Genomic DNA, 23286 nt, shown 5'->3' with positions numbered 1-23286 from the left:
CCCCTCTCACAGTCCTGAATCTGGGGAGGTCGCTCTAACCCGTCTTTCACACTCCTATATCTGGGGAGGTCCCTCTAACCCCTCTCTCACACTCCTATATCTGGGGAGGTCCCTCAAACCCCTTTCTCACACACTCCTGTATCTGTGGAGGTCCCTCTAACCGTTCTCTCACACTCCTGTATCTGGCGAGTTCCCTCTAACAACCCCTCTCACACTCCTGTATCGGGGAAGGTCCCTCTAACCCCTCTCTCACACTCCTGTATCTGTGGAGGTCCCTCTAACCCATCTGTCACACTCCTGTATCTGGGGAGGTCCCTCTAACCCTTCTCTCACACTTCTGTATCTGGGGAGGTCCCTCAAAACACTCTCTCACACTCCTGTATCTGGGGAGGTCCCTCTAACCCCTCTCGCACACTCCTGCATCTTGGTAGGTCCCTCTAAACCCTCACACTCCTGTATCTGGGGAGGTCCCTCGAACCCCTCTATCACACTCCTGTATCTGGGGAGGTCCCTCTAACCCCTCTCTCACACTCCTGTATCGGGGTAGGTCCCTCTAACCCCTCTCTCACACTCCTGTATCTGGCGAGTTCCCTATAACCCCCACTCTCACACTCCGATATCTGGGGAGGTCTCTCTGACCACTCTCTCACACTCCTATATCTGGGGAAATCCCTCTAACCCCTCTTTCACACATTCCTATACCTGGGGAGGTCCCTGTAACCCCTCTCTCACCCACTCCTGTATCAGGGTAGGTCCCTCTACCCCTCTCTCACACTCCTGTATCGGGGTAAGTCCCTCTAACCCCTCTCTCACACTCATGTATCTGGGGAGGTCCCTGTAACCCATATGTCACACTCCTGTATCTGAGGAGGTCCCTCTAAACCCTCTCTCAGACTCCTGTATCTGGTGAGGTCCCTCTAAACCATCTCTCACACACCAGTATCTGGGGAGGTCCCTCTAACCCCTCTCTCACACTCCTGTATCTAGCTAGGTCCCTCTAACCCCTCACACTCCTTTATCTGGGGAGGTCCCTCTAACCCATCTCTCACACACCTGAATCTGGGGAGGTCCCTCTAACCCCTCTCTCACACTCCTATATCTCGGCAGGTCCCTCTAATCCCGCTCTCACACTCCTGTATCTCGGGATGTCCCTCTAACCCCTCTCTCACTCTCCTGTATCTGGGGAGGTCCCTCTAACCCCTCTCTCACACTCCTGTATCTGGGGACGTCCCTTTAACCCCTCTCTCACACTCCTCTATCTGGGGATGTCCGTCTAACCACTCTCTCACACTCCTGTATCTGGGGAAGTTACTCTAACCCCACTCTCACACTCCTGTGTCTGGGAAAGTGCCTCTAACCCCTCTCTCACACTCCTGTATCTGGGGAGCTCGCTCTAATCCCTCTATCACACTCCTGTATCTGGGGAGGTCCCTCAAACCCCTCACTCTCCTCTATCTGGGGTGGTCCCTCTAACCCCTCTCTCACACTCCTGTGTCTGGGGAGCTCCCTCTAACCATTCTCTCACACTCCTATATCTAGGGAGGTCCCTCTAACCCCTCTTTCGCACACTCCTGTACCTCGGGAGGTGCATCTAACCCCCCATCCCACTCACACACTCCGGTATCTGGAGATTTCCCTCTAACCGTTCTCTCACACTCCTGTATTTGTTGAGCTCCCTCTAACCTCTCTCTCACACTCCTGTAGCTGGGGAGGTCCCACTAACCCCTCTCTCACACATCAGTATCTGGATATCTCCCTCTAACCCCCCTCTCACATTCCTGTATCTGGCGAGGACCCTATAACCATCTCTCGCACTCCTATATCTGGGGAGGTCCCGCTGACCCCGCCTGCACACTGCTGTATCTAGCGATGTCCCTCTAACCCCTCTCTCACACTCCTGCATCTGCGGACGTCCCTTTTAATCAGTGAGCTAGTGCCCATTTTACTGTACACAGCAAGAATACTTGCATGGACCTGTGTCAGGTTGAGGTTAGTGATTTGCTTGAGGGAGGAGAGAATGAGCAAGGAGCTGTGATTCCATAATAGTTATTGTGAATACCTCTCTTGCTATTTCCCAGGTATTGTGGACAGTAAGGGGTGAACAATTGACTGGGTGTGATGGAAGATGTATGTGAATCTGTCGTTTCACAGGGATCTAATCAGCTGTGATATTCATTCAAGTTTACGGCAGCTATCCTTATTTCAACCTGAAATATTTGCTTGGGATTTGTGAAAGTGTCGGTTAAAAAATGCTTGTAAAACTGACCTCGTCTCTGAGCCTGAGACTAAGACAACAGCTCCCAGTTATAAACTGATATCAACACAGTCTGACTCTGGACGCAAATTCCGAGGTCAGGTTTCTGGGGTGCTCGCTCGAAAATCTCGCTCACACCCCTGTGTCTGGGGAGGTCCATTTCACCATCGCTCTCACCTCAGCATCTAGAGAGGTTCCTTTAACCCATCTCTCACACTCCTGTATCTGGGGAGCTCCTCTAAACCCTCTCTCACACTCCTGTATCAAGGGACGTCCCTCTAACCCCTCTCTCACACTCCTGTATCTAGGGCGGTCCGTCGAGCCCCTCACACTCCTGTATCTGGGGAGGTCCCTCTATCCCCTCTCTCACACTCCTGTATCTGGGGAGGTAACTCTAACCGCTCTCTCACGCTCCTGTATCTGGGGAAGTCCCTCTAACCCCTCACACTCCTGTGTCTGGGGAGGTCCCTCTAACCCCTCTCTCACACTTCTGTATCTGGGGAGGTCCCTCTAACACCTCACTCACACTCCTGTATCTGGGGAGGTCCCTCTAACCCCTCTCTCACACTCCTGTATCTGGGGAGGTCCTTCTAATCCCTCTCTCACACTCATGTATCTGGGGAGGTCCCTCTAACCCCTCTCTCACACTCCTGTATCTGGGGAGGTCTCTCAAACCCCTCTCTCACACTCCTGAATTTCGGGAGGTCCCTCTAAACCCTCTCTCACACTCCTGTATTTGGAAAAGTGCCTCTAACCCCTCTCTCACACTACTGTATCTGGAGAGCTCCCTCTAACCATCTCTCACATGAAAGTATCTGGGGAGGACCCTCTGACCTCTCTCTCACACTCCTGTATCTGGGGAGATCCCTCTAAACCCTCTCTCACTCTCCTGTATCTGGGGCGGTCCATCTAATTCCTCTCAAACACTCCTGTATCTGGGGAGGTCCCTCTAACCCCTCACACTCCTATATCTGGGGTGGTCCCTCTAACCCCTCTCTCACACTCCTGTATCTGCAGAGGTCCCTCTAACCATCTCTCGCACTCTATATCTGGGGAGGTCCCGCTTACCCCGCCTGCACACTCCTGTATCTAGCGATGTCCCTCTCACCCCTCTCTCACACTCCTGCATCTGTGGAATTCCCTTTTAATCAGTGAGCTTGTGCCCATTTTACTGTACACAGCAAGAATCCTTGCATGGAACTGTGTCAGGTTGAGGTCAGTGATTTGCTTGAGGGAGGAGAGAATGAGCAAGGAGGTGTGATTCCATAATAGCTATTGTGAATACCTCTCTTGCTATTTCCCTGGTATTGTGGACAGTAAGGGGTGAACAATTGACTGGGTGTGTTTGGAGGATATATGTGAATCTGTCGTTTCACAGGGGTCTAATCAGCTGTGATATTCATTCAAGTTTACGGCAGCTATCCTTATTTCAACCTGAAATATTTGCTCAGGTTTTGTGAAAGTGTAGGTTAAAAAATGCTTGTAAAACTGACCTCGTCTCTGAGCTTGAGACTAAGACAACAGCTCCCAGTTATAAACTGATATCAACACAGTCTGAATATGGATGCAATTCCGAGTTCAGGTTTCTGGGGAGCTCGCTCGAACATCTCGCTCACACTCCTGTGTCTGGGGAGATAATTTTCACCATCTCTCTCACCTCAGTATCTAGAGAGGTTCCTTTAAACCATCTCTCAAAGTACTGTATCCTAGGAGGTCCCTCTAACCCCTCTCACACTCCTGTATCTGGGGAGGTCCCTCTAAACCCTCTGTCACAATCCTGTATCTGGGGTGTTCCCTCTAACCCCTCTCTCACACTCCTGTATCTGGGGAGGTCCCTCTAACCCCTCTATCACACTCCTGTATCTGGGGAGGTTCTTCGAACCACTGTCTCACACTCCTGTATCTGGGAAAGTGTCTCTAACCCCTATCTATCACTCCTGTATCTGGGGAGGTCCCTCTAACGCCGCTCTCACACTCCTGTATCTGGGGAGGTCCCTCTAACACGTCTCTCACACTCCTATATCTCGGCAGGTCCCTCTAATCCCGCTCTCACACTCCTGTATCTCGGGATGTCCCTCTAACCCCTCTCTCACTCTCCTGTATCTGGGGAGGTCCCTCTAACCCCTCTCTCACACTCCTGTATCTGGGGACGTCCCTTTAACCCCTCTCTCACACTCCTGTATCTGGGGATGTCCGTCTAACCACTCTCTCACACTCCTGTATCTGGGGAAGTTACTCTAACCCCACTCTCACACTCCTGTGTCTGGGAAAGTGCCTCTAACCCCTCTCTCACACTCCTGTATCTGGGGAGGTCGCTCTAATCCCTCTATCACACTCCTGTATCTGGGGAGGTCCCTCAAACCCCTCACTCTCCTCTATCTGGGGTGGTCCCTCTAACCCCTCTCTCACACTCCTGTGTCTGGGGAGGTCCCTCTAACCATTCTCTCACACTCCTATATCTAGGGAGGTCCCTCTAACCCCTCTCTCGCACACTCCTGTACCTCGGGAGGTGCATCTAACCCCCCATCCCACTCACACACTCCGGTATCTGGAGATTTCCCTCTAACCGTTCTCTCACACTCCTGTATTTGGTGAGCTCCCTCTAACCTCTCTCTCACACTCCTGTAGCTGGGGAGGTCCCACTAACCCCTCTCTCACACATCAGTATCTGGATATCTCCCTCTAACCCCCCTCTCACATTCCTGTATCTGGCGAGGACCCTATAACCATCTCTCGCACTCCTATATCTGGGGAGGTCCCGCTGACCCCGCCTGCACACTGCTGTATCTAGCGATGTCCCTCTAACCCCTCTCTCACACTCCTGCATCTGCGGACGTCCCTTTTAATCAGTGAGCTAGTGCCCATTTTACTGTACACAGCAAGAATACTTGCATGGACCTGTGTCAGGTTGAGGTTAGTGATTTGCTTGAGGGAGGAGAGAATGAGCAAGGAGCTGTGATTCCATAATAGTTATTGTGAATACCTCTCTTGCTATTTCCCAGGTATTGTGGACAGTAAGGGGTGAACAATTGACTGGGTGTGATGGAAGATGTATGTGAATCTGTCGTTTCACAGGGATCTAATCAGCTGTGATATTCATTCAAGTTTACGGCAGCTATCCTTATTTCAACCTGAAATATTTGCTTGGGTTTTGTGAAAGTGTCGGTTAAAAAATGCTTGTAAAACTGACCTCGTCTCTGAGCCTGAGACTAAGACAACAGCTCCCAGTTATAAACTGATATCAACACAGTCTGACTCTGGACGCAAATTCCGAGGTCAGGTTTCTGGGGTGCTCGCTCGAAAATCTCGCTCACACCCCTGTGTTTGGGGAGGTCCATTTCACCATCGCTCTCACCTCAGCATCTAGAGAGGTTCCTTTAACCCATCTCTCACACTCCTGTATCTGGGGAGCTCCTCTAAACCCTCTCTCACACTCCTGTATCAAGGGACGTCCCTCTAACCCCTCTCTCACACTCCTGTATCTAGGGCGGTCCGTCGAGCCCCTCACACTCCTGTATCTGGGGAGGTCCCTCTATCCCCTCTCTCACACTCCTGTATCTGGGGAGGTAACTCTAACCGCTCTCTCACGCTCCTGTATCTGGGGAAGTCCCTCTAACCCCTCACACTCCTGTGTCTGGGGAGGTCCCTCTAACCCCTCTCTCACACTTCTGTATCTGGGGAGGTCCCTCTAACACCTCACTCACACTCCTGTATCTGGGGAGGTCCCTCTAACCCCTCTCTCACACTCCTGTATCTGGGGAGGTCCTTCTAATCCCTCTCTCACACTCATGTATCTGGGGAGGTCCCTCTAACCCCTCTCTCACACTCCTGTATCTGGGGAGGTCTCTCAAACCCCTCTCTCACACTCCTGAATTTCGGGAGGTCCCTCTAAACCCTCTCTCACACTCCTGTATTTGGAAAAGTGCCTCTAACCCCTCTCTCACACTCCTGTATCTGGAGAGCTCCCTCTAACCATCTCTCACATGAAAGTATCTGGGGAGGACCCTCTGACCTCTCTCTCACACTCCTGTATCTGGGGAGATCCCTCTAAACCCTCTCTCACTCCTGTATCTGGGGCGGTCCATCTAATTCCTCTCAAACACTCCTGTATCTGGGGAGGTCCCTCTAACCCCTCACACTCCTATATCTGGGGTGGTCCCTCTAACCCCTCTCTCACACTCCTGTATCTGCAGAGGTCCCTCTAACCATCTCTCGCACTCTATATCTGGGGAGGTCCCGCTTACCCCGCCTGCACACTCCTGTATCTAGCGATGTCCCTCTCACCCCTCTCTCACACTCCTGCATCTGTGGAATTCCCTTTTAATCAGTGAGCTTGTGCCCATTTTACTGTACACAGCAAGAATCCTTGCATGGAACTGTGTCAGGTTGAGGTCAGTGATTTGCTTGAGGGAGGAGAGAATGAGCAAGGAGGTGTGATTCCATAATAGCTATTGTGAATACCTCTCTTGCTATTTCCCTGGTATTGTGGACAGTAAGGGGTGAACAATTGACTGGGTGTGTTTGGAGGATATATGTGAATCTGTCGTTTCACAGGGGTCTAATCAGCTGTGATATTCATTCAAGTTTACGGCAGCTATCCTTATTTCAACCTGAAATATTTGCTCAGGTTTTGTGAAAGTGTAGGTTAAAAAATGCTTGTAAAACTGACCTCGTCTCTGAGCTTGAGACTAAGACAACAGCTCCCAGTTATAAACTGATATCAACACAGTCTGAATATGGATGCAATTCCGAGTTCAGGTTTCTGGGGAGCTCGCTCGAACATCTCGCTCACACTCCTGTGTCTGGGGAGATAATTTTCACCATCTCTCTCACCTCAGTATCTAGAGAGGTTCCTTTAAACCATCTCTCAAAGTATTGTATCCTAGGAGGTCCCTCTAACCCCTCTCACACTCCTGTATCTGGGGAGGTCCCTCTAAACCCTCTGTCACAATCCTGTATCTGGGGTGTTCCCTCTAACCCCTCTCTCACACTCCTGTATCTGGGGAGGTCCCTCTAACCCCTCTATCACACTCCTGTATCTGGGGAGGTTCTTCGAACCACTGTCTCACACTCCTGTATCTGGGAAAGTGTCTCTAACCCCTATCTATTACTCCTGTATCTGGGGAGGTCCCTCCAACGCCGCTCTCACACTCCTGTATCTGGGGAGGTCCCTCTAACACGTCTCTCACACTCCTGTATCTGGGGAGGTTCCTCTAACCCCTCTCTCACACTACTGTAACTGGGGAGGTCCCTCCATTCCCCCTCTCACAGTCCTGAATCTGGGGACGTCGCTCTAACCCCTCTTTCACACTCCTATATCTGGGGAGGTCCCTCTAACCCCTCTCTCACACTCCTATATCTGGGGAGGTCCCTCTAACCCCTCTCTCACACACTCCTGTATCTGGCGAGTTCCCTCTAACAACCCCTCTCACACTCCTGTATCGGGGAAGGTCCCTCTAACCCCTCTCTCACACTCCTGTATCTGTGGAGGTCCCTCTAACCCATCTGTCACACTCCTGTACCTGGGGAGGTCCCTCTAACCCTTCTCTCACACTTCTGTATCTGGGGAGGTCCCTCAAAACACTCTCTCACACTCCTGTATCTGGGGAGGTCCCTCCAACCCCTCTCGCACACTCCTGTATCTTGTTAGGTCCCTCTAAACCCTCACACTCCGATATCTGGGGAGGTCTCTCTGACCTCTCTCTCACACTCCTATATCTGGGGAAGTCCCTCTAACCCCTCTTTCACACATTCCTATATCTGGGGACGTCCCTGCAACACCTCTCTCACCCACTCCTGTATCAGGGGAGATCCCTCTAACCCCTCTCTCACACTCCTGTATCTGGGGAGGTCCCTCTAACCCCTTTCTCACACACCTGTATCTGGGTAGGTCCCTCTAAACCCTCACACTCCTGTATCTGGGGAGGTCCCTCTAACCCCTCTCACACTCCTGTATCTGGTGAGGTCCCTCTAACCCATCTCTCACACACCAGTATCTGGGGAGGTCCCTCTAACCCCTCCCTCACACTCTTGTATCTAGCTAGGTCCCTCTAACCCCTCACACTCCTTTTTCTGGGGAGGTCCCTCTAACCCATCTCTCACACACCTGAATCTGGGGAGGTCCCTCTAACCCCTCTCTCACACTCCTATACCTCGGGAGGTCCCTCTAACCCCTCTCTCACACTCCTGTATCTGGGGATGTCCGTCAAACCACTCTCTCACACTCCTGTATCTGAGGAAGTTATTCTAACCCCACTCTCACACTCCTGTGTCTGGAAAATTGCCTCTAACCCCTCTCTCACACTCCTGTATCTGAGGAGGTCCCTCTAAACCCTATCTCACACTCCTGTATATGGGGAGGTCGCTCTAATCCCTCTCTCACACTCCTGTGTCTGGGGAGGTCCCTCTAACCATTCTCTCACACTCCTATATCTAGGGAGGTCCCTCTCACCCCTCTCTCGCACACTCCTGTACCTCGGGAGGTGCATCTAACCCCCCATCCCACTCACACACTCCGGTATCTGGAGATTTCCCTCTAACCGTTCTCTCACACTCCTGTATTTGGTGAGCTCCCTCTAACCTCTCTCTCACACTCCTGTAGCTGGGGAGGTCCCACTAACCCCTCTCTCACACATCAGTATCTGGATATCTCCCTCTAACACCCCTCTCACATTCCTGTATCTGGCGAGGACCCTCTAACCTCTCTCTCACACTCCTATATCTGGGGAGGTCCCGCTTACCCCGCCTGCACACTGCTGTATCTAGCGATGTCCCTCTAACCCCTCACTCACACTCCTGCATCTGCGGACGTCTATTTTAATCAGTGAGCTAGTGCCCATTTTACTGTACACAGCAAGAATACTTGCATGGACCTGTGTCAGGTTGAGGTTAGTGATTTGCTTGAGGGAGGAGAGAATGAGCAAGGAGCTTTGATTCCATAATAGCTATTGTGAATACCTCTCTTGCTATTTCCCTGGTATTGTGGACAGTAAGGGGTGAACAATTGACTGGGTGTGATGGAAGATGTATGTGAATCTGTCGTTTCACAGGGGTCTAATCAGCTGTGATATTCATTCAAGTTTACGGCAGCTATCCTTATTTCAACCTGAAATATTTGCTCAGGTTTTGTGAAAGTGTAGGTTAAAAAATGCTTGTAAAACTGACCTCATCTCTGAGCTTGAGACTAAGACAACAACTCCCAGTTATAAACTGATATCAACACAGTCTGACTCTGGACGCAAATTCCGAGGTCAGGTTTCTGGGGTGCTCGCTCGAAAATCTCGCTCACACCCCTGTGTCTGGGGAGGTCCATTTCACCATCGCTCTCACCTCAGCATCTAGAGAGGTTCCTTTAACCCATCTCTCACACTCCTGTATCTGGGGAGCTTCTCTAAACCCTCTCTCACACTCCTGTATCTGGGGAGGTCCCTCTAACCCCTCTCTTACACTCCTGTATCTAGGGCGGTCCGTCGAGCTCCTCACACTCCTGTGTCTGGGGAGGTCCCTCTAACCCCTCTCTCACACTCCTGTATCTGGGGAAGTCCCTCTAACCCCTCACACTCCTTTGTCTGGGGAGGTCCCTCTAACCCCTCTCTCACACTCCTGTATCTGGGGAGGTCCCTCTAACACCTCACTCACACTCCTGTATCTGGGGAGGTCCCTCTAACCCCTCTCTCACACTCCTGTATCTGGGGATGTCCGTCAAACCACTCTCTCACACTCCTGTATCTGAGGAAGTTATTCTAACCCCACTCTCACACTCCTGTGTCTGGAAAAGTGCCTCTAACCCCTCTCTCACACTCCTGTATCTGAGGAGGTCCATCTAAACCCTATCTCACACTCCTGTATATGGGGAGGTCGCTCTAATCCCTCTCTCACACTCCTGTGTCTGGGGAGGTCCCTCTAACCATTCTCTCACACTCCTATATCTAGGGAGGTCCCTCTCACCCCTCTCTCGCACACTCCTGTACCTCGGGAGGTGCATCTAACCCCCCATCCCACTCACACACTCCGGTATCTGGAGATTTCCCTCTAACCGTTCTCTCACACTCCTGTATTTGGTGAGCTCCCTCTAACCTCTCTCTCACACTCCTGTAGCTGGGGAGGTCCCACTAACCCCTCTCTCACACATCAGTATCTGGATATCTCCCTCTAACCCCACTCTCACATTCCTGTATCTGGCGAGGACCCTCTAACCTCTCTCTCACACTCCTATATCTGGGGAGGTCCCGCTTACCCCGCCTGCACACTGCTGTATCTAGCGATGTCCCTCTAACCCCTCACTCACACTCCTGCATCTGCGGACGTCTATTTTAATCAGTGAGCTAGTGCCCATTTTACTGTACACAGCAAGAATACTTGCATGGACCTGTGTCAGGTTGAGGTTAGTGATTTGCTTGAGGGAGGAGAGAATGAGCAAGGAGCTTTGATTCCATAATAGCTATTGTGAATACCTCTCTTGCTATTTCCCTGGTATTGTGGACAGTAAGGGGTGAACAATTGACTGGGTGTGATGGAAGATGTATGTGAATCTGTCGTTTCACAGGGGTCTAATCAGCTGTGATATTCATTCAAGTTTACGGCAGCTATCCTTATTTCAACCTGAAATATTTGCTCAGGTTTTGTGAAAGTGTAGGTTAAAAAATGCTTGTAAAACTGACCTCATCTCTGAGCTTGAGACTAAGACAACAACTCCCAGTTATAAACTGATATCAACACAGTCTGACTCTGGACGCAAATTCCGAGGTCAGGTTTCTGGGGTGCTCGCTCGAAAATCTCGCTCACACCCCTGTGTCTGGGGAGGTCCATTTCACCATCGCTCTCACCTCAGCATCTAGAGAGGTTCCTTTAACCCATCTCTCACACTCCTGTATCTGGGGAGCTTCTCTAAACCCTCTCTCACACTCCTGTATCTGGGGAGGTCCCTCTAACCCCTCTCTTACACTCCTGTATCTAGGGCGGTCCGTCGAGCCCCTCACACTCCTGTGTCTGGGGAGGTCCCTCTAACCCCTCTCTCACACTCCTGTATCTGGGGAAGTCCCTCTAACCCCTCACACTCCTTTGTCTGGGGAGGTCCCTCTAACCCCTCTCTCACACTCCTGTATCTGGGGAGGTCCCTCTAACACCTCACTCACACTCCTGTATCTGGGGAGGTCCCTCTAACCCCTCTCTCACACTCCTGTATCTGGTGAGGTCCTTCTAACCCCCCTCTCACACTCATGTATCTGGGGAGGTCCCTCTAACCCCTCTCTCACACACCTGTATCTGGGTAGGTCCCACTAACCACTCAAACTCCTGTATCTGGGGAGGTGCCTCTAACCCCTCTCTCACACTCCTGTATCTGGGGAGGTCCCTCTAACACCTCACTCACACTCCTGTATCTGGGGAGGTCCCCCTAACCCCTCTCTCACACTCCTGTATCTGGTGAGGTCCTTCTAACCCCTCTCTCACACTCATGTATCTGGGGAGGTCCCTCTAACCCCTCTCTCACACTCCTGTATCTGGGTAGTCCCACTAACCACTCAAACTCCTGTATCTGGGGAGGTCCCTCTAACCCCTCTCTCACACTCCTGTATCTGGGGAGGTCCCTCTAACCCCTCACACTCCTGTATCTGGGGAGGTCTCTCAAACCCATCTCTCACACTCCTGAATCTCGGGAGGTCCCTCTAACCCCTAACTCACACTCCTGTATCTGGGGAGGTCCCTCTAACCCCTCTCTCACACTCCTGTATCTGGTGAGGTCCTTCTAACCCCTCTCTCACACTCATGTATCTGGGGAGGTCCCTCTAACCCCTCTCTCACACTCCTGTATCTGGGTAGGTCCCACTAACCACTCAAACTCCTGTATCTGGGGAGGTCCCTCTAACCCCTTTCTCACACTCCTGTATCTGGGGAGGTCCCTCTAACCCCTCACACTCCTGTATCTGGGGAGGTCTCTCAAACCCCTCTCTCACACTCCTGAATCTCGGGAGGTCCCTCCAACCCCTCTCTCACACTCCTGTATTTGGAAAAGTGCCTCTAACCCCTCTCTCACACTCCTGTATCTGGAGAGCTCCCTCTAACCATCTCTCACATTAAAGTATCTGGGGAGGACCCTCTAACCTCTCTCTCACACTCCTGTATCTGGGGAGATCCCTCTAAACCCTCTCTCACTCCCCTGTATCTGGGGAGGTCCCTCTAATTCCTCTCAAACACTCCTGTATCTGGGGAGGTCCCTCTAACCCCTCACACTCCTATATCTGGGGTGGTCCCTCTAACCCCTCTCTCACACTCCTGTATCTGGAGAGGTCCCTCTAACCCTTCTTTCTCACTCATATATCTTGTGAGGTCCCTCCAGCCCCTCTCTCACATCTCCTGTACCTCGGTAGTTCCATCTAACCCCGCCCACCCTCTCACACACCAGTATCTGGATAGCTCCCTCTAACCCCCCTCTCACATTCCTGTATCTGGGGAGGACCCTCTAACCATCTCTCACACTCCTATATCTGGGGAGGTCCCGCTGACCCCGCCTGCACACTCCTGTATCTGTGGACTTCCCTTTTATTCAGTGAGCTCGTGCCCATTTTACTGAACACAGCAAGAATCCTTGCATGGACCTGTGTCAGGTTGAGGTCAGTGATTTGCTTGAGGGAGGAGAGAATGAGCAAGGAGCTGTGATTCCATAATAGCTATTGTGAATACCTCTCTTGCTATTTCCCTGGTATTGTGGACAGTAAGGAGTGAACAATTGACTGGGTGTGTTTGGAGGATGTATGTGAATCTGTCGTTTCACAGGGGTCTAATCAGCTGTGATATTCATTCAAGTTTACGGCAGCTATCCTTATTTCAACCTGAAATATTTGCTCAGGTTTTGTGAAAGTGTAGGTTAAAAAATGCTTGTAAAACTGATCTCGTCTCTGAGCTTGAGACTAAGACAACAGCTCCCAGTTATAAACTTATATCAACACAGTCTGAATATGGATGCAATTCCGAGTTCAGGTTTCTGGGGAGCTCGCTCGAACATCTCGCTCACACTCCTGTGTCTGGGGAGATCCTTTTCACCATCTCTCTCACCTCAGTATCTAAAGAGGTTCCTTTAAACCATCTCTCAAAGTACTGTATCCTAGGAGGTCCCTCTAACCCCTCTCACACTCCTGTATCTGGGGAGGTCCCTCTAAACCCTCTGTCACATTCCTGTATCTGGGGAGTTCCCTCTAACCCCTCTCTCACACTCCTGTATCTGGGGAGGTCCCTCTAACCCCTCTATCACACTCCTGTATCTGAGGAGGTCCCGCTAACAACTCTCTCACACTCCTGTATCTGGGGAGGTCCCTCTAACCCCTCGCTCACACTCCTGTATCTGGGGAGGTTCTTCTAACCACTGTCTCACACTCCTGTATCTGGGAAAGTGTCTCTAACCCCTCTCCATCACTCCTGTATCTGGGGAGGTCCCTCTAACCCCGCTCTCACACTCCTGTATCTGGGGAGGTCCCTCTAACACGTCTCTCACACTCCTGTATCTGGGGAGGTTCCTCTAACCCCTCTCTCACACTACTGTAACTGGGGAGGTCCCTCCATTCCCCCTCTCACAGTCCTGAATCTGGGGAGGTCGCTCTAACCCCTCTTTCACACTCCTATATCTGGGGAGGTCCCTCTAACCTCTCTCTCACACTCCTATATCTGGGGAGGTCCCTCTAACCCCTCTCTCACACACTCCTGTATCTGTGGAGGTCCCTCTAACCCTTCTCTCACACTCCTGTATCTGGCGAGTTCCCTCTAATACCCCCTCTCACACTGCGATATCTGGGGAGGTCACTCTGACCTCTCTCTCACACTCCTATATCTGGGGAAGTCCCTCTAACCCCTGTTTCACACATTCCTATATCTGGGGAGGTCCCTCCAAACACTCTCTCACACTCCTGTATCTGGGGAGGTGCCTCTATCCCCTCTTTCACACATTCCTATATCTGGGGAGGTCCCTCTAACCCCTCTCTCACACACTCCTGTATCTGGGGAGGTCCCTCTAATACCTCTCTCACACTCCTGTGTCGGGGATGGTCCCTCTAACCCCTCTCTCACACTCCTGTATCTGTGGAGGTCCCTCTAACCCATCTGTCACACTCCTGTATCTGGGGAGGTCCCTCTAACCCTTCTCTCACACTTCTGTATCTGGGGAGGTCCCTCAAAACACTCTCTCACACTCCTGTATCTGGGGAGGTCCCTCTATGCCCTCTCGCACACTCCTGTATCTTGTTAGGTCCCTCTAAACCCTCACACTCCTGTATCTGGGGAGGTCCCTCGAACCCCTCTATCACACTCCTGTATCTGGGGAGGTCCCTCTAACCCCTCTCTCACACTCCTGTATCGCGGTAGGTCCCTCTAACCCCTTTCTCACACTCCTGTATCTGGGGAGGTCCCTCGAACCCCTCTATCACACTCCTGTATCAGGGGAGGTCCCTCTAACCCATCTCTCACACTCCTGTATCGGGGTAGGTCCCTCTAACCCCTCTCTCACACTCCTGTATATGGGGAGGTCCCTCTAACCCATATGTCACACTCCTGTATCTGAGGAGGTCCCTCTAAACGCTCTCTCAGACTCCTGTATCTGGGGAGGTCCTTCTAAACACTCTCTCACACTCCTGTATCTGGGGAGGTCCCTCTAACCCCTCTCTCACACACCTGTATCTGGGTAGGTCCCTCCAAACCCTCACACTCCTGTATCTGGGGAGGTCCCTCTGACCCATCTCTCACACACCAGTATCTGGGGAGGTCCCTCTAACCCCTCTCTCACACTCCTGTATCTAGCTAGGTCCCTCTAACCCCTCACACTCCTGTATCTGGGGAGGTCCCCCTAACCCCTCTCTCACACTCCTGTATCGGGGTAGGTCCCTCTAACCCCTCTCTCACACTCCTGTATCTGGCGAGTTCCCTATAACCCCCACTCTCACACTCCGATATCTGGGGAGGTCTCTCTGACCTCTCTCTCACACTCCTATATCTGGGGAAGTCCCTCTAACCCCTCTTTCACACATTCCTATATCCGGGGAGGTCCCTGTAACCCCTCTCTCACCCACTCCTGTATCAGGGGAGGTCCCTCTAACCCCTCTCTCACACTCCTGTATCGGGGTATGTCCCTCTAACCCCTCTCTCACACTCCTCTATCTGGGCAGGTCCCTCTAACCCTTCTCTCACACTCCTGTATCTGGCGAGTTCCCTCTAATACCCCCTCTCACACTGCGATATCTGGGGAGGTCACTCTGACCTCTCTCTCACACTCCTATATCTGGGGAAGTCCCTCTAACCCCTGTTTCACACATTCCTATATCTGGGGAGGTCCCTCAAAACACTCTCTCACACTCCTGTATCTGGGGAGGTGCCTCTATCCCCTCTTTCACACATTCCTATATCTGGGGAGGTCCCTCTAACCCCTCTCTCACACACTCCTGTATCTGTGGAGGTACCTCTAATACCTCTCTCACACTCCTGTGTCGGGGAAGGTCCCTCTAACCCCTCTCTCACACTCCTGTATCTGTGGAGGTCCCTCTAACCCATCTGTCACACTCCTGTATCTGGGGAGGTCCCTCTAACCCTTCTCTCACACTTCTGTATCTGGGGAGGTCCCTCAAAACACTCTCTCACACTCCTGTATCTGGGGAGGTCCCTCTATGCCCTCTCGCACACTCCTGTATCTTGTTAGGTCCCTCTAAACCCTCACACTCCTGTATCTGGGGAGATCCCTCGAACCCCTCTATCACACTCCTGTATCTGGGGAGGTCCCTCTAACCCCTCTCTCACACTCCTGTATCGCGGTAGGTCCCTCTAACCCCTTTCTCACACTCCTGTATCTGGGGAGGTCCCTCGAACCCCTCTATCACACTCCTGTATCAGGGGAGGTCCCTCTAACCCATCTCTCACACTCCTGTATCGGGGTAGGTCCCTCTAACCCCTCTCTCACACTCCTGTATATGGGGAGGTCCCTCTAACCCATATGTCACACTCCTGTATCTGAGGAGTTCCCTCTAAACGCTCTCTCAGACTCCTGTATCTGGGGAGGTCCTTCTAAACACTCTCTCAAACTCCTGTATCTGGGGAGGTCCCTCTAACCCCTCTCTCACACACCTGTATCTGGGTAGGTCCCTCCAAACCCTCACACTCCTGTATCTGGGGAGGTCCCTCTGACCCATCTCTCACACACCAGTATCTGGGGAGGTCCCTCTAACCCCTCTCTCACACTCCTGTATCTAGCTAGGTCCCTCTAACCCCTCACACTCCTGTATCTGGGGAGGTCCCCCTAACCCCTCTCTCACACTCCTGTATCGGGGTAGGTCCCTCTAACCCCTCTCTCACACTCCTGTATCTGGCGAGTTCCCTATAACCCCCACTCTCACACTCCGATATCTGGGGAGGTCTCTCTGACCTCTCTCTCACACTCCTATATCTGGGGAAGTCCCTCTAACCCCTCTTTCACACATTCCTATATCCGGGGAGGTCCCTGTAACCCCTCTCTCACCCACTCCTGTATCAGGGGAGGTCCCTCTAACCCCTCTCTCACACTCCTGTATCGGGGTATGTCCCTCTAACCCCTCTCTCACACTCCTCTATCTGGGCAGGTCCCTCTAACCCATATGTCACACTCCTGTATCTGAGGAGGTCCTTCTAAACCCTCTCTCAGACTCCTGTATCTGTGGTGGTCCCTCTAAACCCTCTCTCAAACTCCTGTATCTGGGGAGGTCCCTCTAACCCCTCTCTCACACACCTGTATCTGGGGAGGTCCCTCTAAACCCTCACACTCCTGTATCTGGGGAGGTCCCTCCAACCCATCGGTCACACTCCTGTATCTGGGGAGGTCCCTCTAACCCTTCTCTCACACGTCTGTATCTGGGGAGGTCCCTCAAAAAACTCTCTCACACTCCTGTATCTGGGGAGTTCCCTCTAACCCCTCTCTCACACTCCTGTATCTGTGGAGGTCCCTCTAACCCATCTGTTACACTCCTGTATCTGTGGAGGTCCCTCTAACCCATCTCTCACACTTCTGTATCTGGGGAGGTCCCTCAAAACACTCTCTCACACTCCTGTATCTGGGGTGGTCCCTCTAACCCCTCTCGCACACTCCTGTGTCTTGGTAGGTCCCTATAAACCCTCACACTCCTGTATCTGGGGAGGTCCCTCGAACCCCTCTATCACACTCCTGTATCTGGGGAGGTCCCTCTAACCCCTCTCTCACACTCCTGTATCGGGGTAGGTCCCTCTAACCCCTTTCTCACACTCCTGTATCTGGCGAGTTCCCTATAACCCCCACTCTCACACTCCGATATATGGGGAGGTCTCTCTGACCTCTCTCTCACACTCCTATATCTGGGGAAGTCCCTCCAACCCCTCTTTCACCCATTCCTATATCTGGGGAGGTCCCTGTAACCCCTCTCTCACCCACTCCTGTATCAGAGAAGGTCCCTCTAACCCATCTCTCACACTCCTGTATCGGGGTAGGTCCCTCTAACCCCTCTCTCACACTCCTGTATATGGGGAGGTCCCTCTAACCCATATGTCACACTCCTGCATCTGAGGAGGTCCCTCTAAACCATCTCTCAGACTCCTGTATCTGGGGAGGTCCTTCTAAACACTCTCTCACACTCCTGTATCTGGGGAGGTCCCTCTAACCCCTCTCTCACACACCTGTATCTGGGTAGGTCCCTCTAAACCCTCACACTCCTATATCTGGGGAGGTTCCTCTAACCCATCTCTCACACACCAGTATCTGGGGAGGTCCCTCTAACCCCTCTCTCACACTCCTGTATCTAGCTAGGTCCCTCTAACCCCTCACACTCCTTTATCTGGGGAGGTCCCTCTAACCCATCTCTCACACACCTGAATCTGGGGAGGTCCCTCTAACCCCTCTCTCACACTCCTATATCTCGGCAGGTCCCTCTAATCCCGCTCTCACACTCCTGTATCTCGGCATGTCCCTCTAACCCCTCTCTCACTCTCCTGTATCTGGGGAGGTCCCTCTAACCCCTCCCTCACACTCCTGTATCTGGGTAGGTCTCTCAAACCACTCTCTCACACTCCTGTATCTCGGGAGGTCCTTCTAAACCCTCACTCACACTCCTGTATCTGGGGACGTCCCTTCAACCCCTCTCTCACACTCCTGTATCTGGGGATGTCCGTCTAACCACTCTCTCACACTCCTGTATCTGGGGAAGTTACTCTAACCCCACTCTCACACTCCTGTGTCTGGAAAAGTGCCTCTAACCCCTCTCTCACACTCCTGTATCTGGGGTGGTCCCTCTAAACCCTCTATCACACTCCTGTGTCTGGGGAGGTCCCTCGAACCATTCTCTCACACTCCTATATCTAGGGAGGTACCTCTAACCCCTCTCTCGCACACTCCTGTACCTCGGGAGGTGCATCTAAACCCCCATCCCACTCACACACTCCGGTATCTGGAGATTTCCCTCTAACCGTTCTCTCACACTCCTGTATTTGGTGAGGTCCCTCTAAACTCTCTCTCACACTCCTGTAGCTGGGAAGGTCCCACTAACCCCTCTCTCACACATCAGTATCTGGATATCTCCCTCTAACGCCCCCTCTCACATTCCTGTATCTGGCGAGGACCCTCTAACCTCTCTCTCACACTCCTATATCTGGGGAGGTCCCGCTGACCCCGCCTGCACACTTCTGTATCTAGCGATTTCCCTCTAACCCCTCTCTCACACTCCTGCATCTGCGGTCGTCCCTTTTAATCAGTGAGCTAGTGCACATTTTACTGTACCCAGCAAGAATACTTGCATGGACCTGTGTCAGGTTGAGGTTAGTGATTTGCTTGAGGGAGGAGAGAATGAGCAAGGAGCTGTGATTCCATAATAGCTATTGTGCATACCTCTCTTGCTATTTCCCTGGTATTGTGGACAGTAAGGGGTGAACAATTGACTGGGTGTGATGGAAGATGTATGTGAATCTGTCGTTTCACAGGGGTCTAATCAGCTGTGATATTCATTCAAGTTTACGGCAGCTATCCTCATTTCAACCTGAAATATTTGCTCAGGTTTTGTGAAAGTGTAGGTTAAAAAATGCTTGTAAAACTGACCTCGTCTCTGAGCTTGAGACTAAGACAACAGCTCCCAGTTATAAACTGATATCAACACAGTCTGACTCTGGACGCAAATTCCGAGGTCAGGTTTCTGGGGTGCTCGCTTGAAAATCTCGCTCACACCGCTGTGTCTGGGGAGGTCCATTTCACCATCGCTCTCACCTCAGCATCTAGAAAGGTTCCTTTAACCCATCTCTCACACTCCTGTATCTGTGGAGCTCCTGTAAACCCTCTCTCACACTGCTGTATCTGGGGAGGTCCCTCTAACCCCTCTCTTACACTCCTGTATCTAGGGCGGTCCGTCGAGCCCCTCACACTCCTGTATCTGGGGAGGTCCCTCTAACCCCTCTCTCACACTCCTGTATCTGGGGAGGTAACTCTAACCCCTCTCTCACGCTCCTGTATCTGGGGAAGTCCCTCTAACCCCTCACACTCCTGTGTCTGGGGAGGTCCCTCTAACCCCTCTCTCACACTCCTGTATCTGGGGAGTTCCCTCTAACACCTCACTCACACTCCTGTATCTGGGGAGGTCCCTCTAACCCCTCTCTCACACTCCTGTATCTGGGGAGGTCCTTCTAACCCCTCTCTCACACTCATGTATCTGGGGAGGTCCCTCTAACCCCTCTCTCACACTCCTGTATCTGGGTAGGTCTCTCTAACCACTCAAACTCCTGTATCTGGGGAGGTCTCGCTAACCCCTTTCTCACACTCCTGTATCTGGGGAGGTCCCTTAAACCCCTCACACTCCTGTATCTGGGGAGGTCTCTCAAACCCCTCTCTCACACTCCTGAATCTCGGGAGGTCCCTCTAACCCCTCTCTCACACTCCTGTATTTGGAAAAGTGCCTCTAACCCCTCTCTCACACTCCTGTATCTGGAGAGCTCCCTCTAACCATCTCTCACATTAAAGTATCTGGGGAGGACCCTCTAACTTCTCTCTCACACTCCTGTATCTGGGGAGATCCCTCTAAACCCTCTCTCACTCTTCTGTATCTGGGGAGGTCCCTCTAATTCCTCTCAAACACTCCTGTATCTGGGGAGGTCCCTCTAACCCCTCACACTCCTATATCTGGGGTGTTCCCTCTAACCCCTCTCTCACATTCCTGTATCTGGAGAGGACCCTCTAACCCTTCTCTCTCACTCCTATATCTTGGGAGGTCCGTCCAGCCCCTCTCTCACATCTCCTGTACCTCGGTAGTTCCATCTAACCCCCCCCCCCCCGCCCTCTCACACACCAGTAACTGGATAGCTCCCTATAACCCCCCTCTCACATTCCTGTATCTGGGGAGGACCCTCTAACCATCTCTCGCAATCCTATATCTGGGGAGGTCCCGCTGACCCCGCCTGCACACTCCTGTATTATCGATGTCCCTCTAACCCCTCTCTCACACTCCTGCATCTGTGGACTTCCCTTTTAATCAGTGAGCTCGTGCCCATTTTACTGTACACAGCAAGAATCCTTGCATGGACCTGCGTCAGGTTGAGGTCAGTGATTTGCTTGAGGGAGGAGAGAATGAGCAAGGAGCTGTGATTCCATAATAGCTATTGTGAATACCTCTCTTGCTATTTCCCTGGTATTGTGGACAGTAAGGGGTGAACAATTGACTGGGTGTGTTTTGTGGATGTATGTGAATCTGTCGTTTCACAGGGGTCTAATCAGCTGTGATATTCATTCAAGTTTACGGCAGCTATCCTTATTTCAACCTGAAATATTTGCTCAGGTTTTGTGAAAGTGTAGGTTAAAAAATGCTGTAAAACTGATCTCGTCTCTGAGCTTGAGACGAAGACAACAGCTCCCAGTTATAAACTGATATCAACACAGTCTGAATATGGATGCAATTCCGAGTTCAGGTTTCTGGGGAGCTCGCTCGAACATCTCGCTCACACTCCTGTGTCTGGGGAGATCCTTTTCACCATCTCTCTCACCTCAGTATCGAGAGAGGTTCCTTTAAACCATCTCTCAAAGTACTGTATCCGAGGAGGTCCCTCTAACCCCTCTCACACTCCTGTATCTGGGGAGGTCCCTCTAAACCCTCTGTCACACTCCTGTATCTGGGGAGTTCCATCTAACCCCTCTCTCACACTCCTGTATCTGGGGAGGTCCCTCTAACCCCTCTATCACACTCCTGTATCTGAGGAGGTCCCGCTAAAAATTCTCTCACACTCCTGTATCTGGGGAGGTCCCTCTAACCCCTCTCTCACACTCCTGTATCTGGGGAGGTTCTGCTAACCACTGTCTCACACTCCTGTATCTGGGAAAGTGTCTCTAACACCTCTCTATCACTCCTGTATCTGGGGAGGTCCCTCTAACCCCGCTCTCACACTCCTGCATCTGGGGAGATACCTCTAACACGTCTCTCAAACTCCTGTATCTGGGGAGGTTCCTCTAACCCCTCTTTCACACTACTGTAACTGGGGAGGTCCCTCCATTCCCCCACTCACAGTCCTGAATCTGGGGAGGTCGCTCTAACCCCTCTTTCACACTCCTATATCTGGGGAGGTCCCTCTAACCTCTATCTCACACTCCTATATCTGGGGAGGTCCCTCTAACCACTCTCTCACACACTCCTGTATCTGTGGAGGTCCCTCTAACCCTTCTCTCACACTCCTGCATCTGGCGAGTTCCCTCAAACACCCCCTCTCAGACTGCGATATCTGGGGAGGTCACCCTGACCTCTCTCTCACACTCCTATATCTGGGGAAGTCCCTCCAAATCCTGTTTCACACATTCCTATATCTGGGGAGGTCCCTCAAAACACTCTCGCACACTCCTGTATCTGGGGAGTTCCCTCTAACCCCTCTTTCACACATTCCTATATTTGGGGAGGTCCCTCTAACCTCTCTCTCACACACTCCTGTATCTGGGGAGGTCCCTCTAAACCCTCTATCACACTCCTGTATCGGGGAAGGTCCCTCGAACCCCTCTCTCACACTCCTGTATCTGTGGAGGTCCCTCTAACCCATCTGTCACACTCCTGTATCTGGGGAGGTCCCTCTAACCCTTCTCTCACACTTCTGTATCTGGGGAGGTCCCTCAAAACACTCTCTCACACTCCTGTATCTGGGGAGGTCCCTCTAACCCCTCTCGCACACTCCTGTATCTTGGTAGGTCCCTCTAACCCCTCTCTCACACTCCTGTATCTGGCGAGTTCCCTATAACCCCCACTCTCACACTCCGATATCTGGGGAGGTCTCTCTGACCTCTCTCTCACACTCCAATATCTGGGGAAGTCCCTCTAACCCCTCTTTCACACATTCCTATATCTGGGGAGGTCCCTGTAACCCCTCTCTCACACACCTGTATCTGGGTAGGTCCCTCTAAACCCTCACACTCCTGTATCTGGGGAGGTCCCTCTAAACCCGCTCTCACACTCCTGTATCTCGGGATGTCCCTCTAACCACTGTATCACTCTCCTGTATCTGGGGAGGTCCCTCTAACCCCTCTCTCACACTCCTGTATCTGGGTAGGTCTGTCAAACCACTCTCTCACACTCCTGTATCTCGGGAGGTCCCTGTAACCCCTCTCTCACACTCCTGTATCTGGGGAGGTCGCTCTAATCCCTCTCTCACACTCCTGCATCTGGGGAGGTCCCTCTAACCCCTCACTCTTCTCTATCTGGGGTGGTCCCTCTAACCCCTCTCTCACACTCCTGTGTCTGGGGAGGTCCCTCGAACCATTCTCTCACACTCCTACATCTAGGGAGGTCCCTCTAACCCCTCTCTCGCACACTCCTGTACCTCGGGAGGTGCATCTAACCTCCCATCCCACTCACACACTCCGGTATCTGGAGATTTCCCTCTAACCGTTCTCTCACACTCCTGTATTTGGTGAGCTCCCTCTAACCTCTCTCTCTCACACTCCTGTAGCTGGGGAAGTCCCACTAACCCCTCTCTCACACATCAGTATCTGGATATCTCACACTAACCCCCCTCTCACATTCCTGTATCTGGCGAGGACCCTCTAACCT

This window comes from Pristiophorus japonicus, unplaced genomic scaffold, assembly GCF_044704955.1.
Source record: "Pristiophorus japonicus isolate sPriJap1 unplaced genomic scaffold, sPriJap1.hap1 HAP1_SCAFFOLD_29, whole genome shotgun sequence".
In the NCBI taxonomy this organism is placed as follows: domain Eukaryota; kingdom Metazoa; phylum Chordata; class Chondrichthyes; family Pristiophoridae; genus Pristiophorus; species Pristiophorus japonicus.
Note: the sequence above shows the minus strand (reverse complement) of the source record.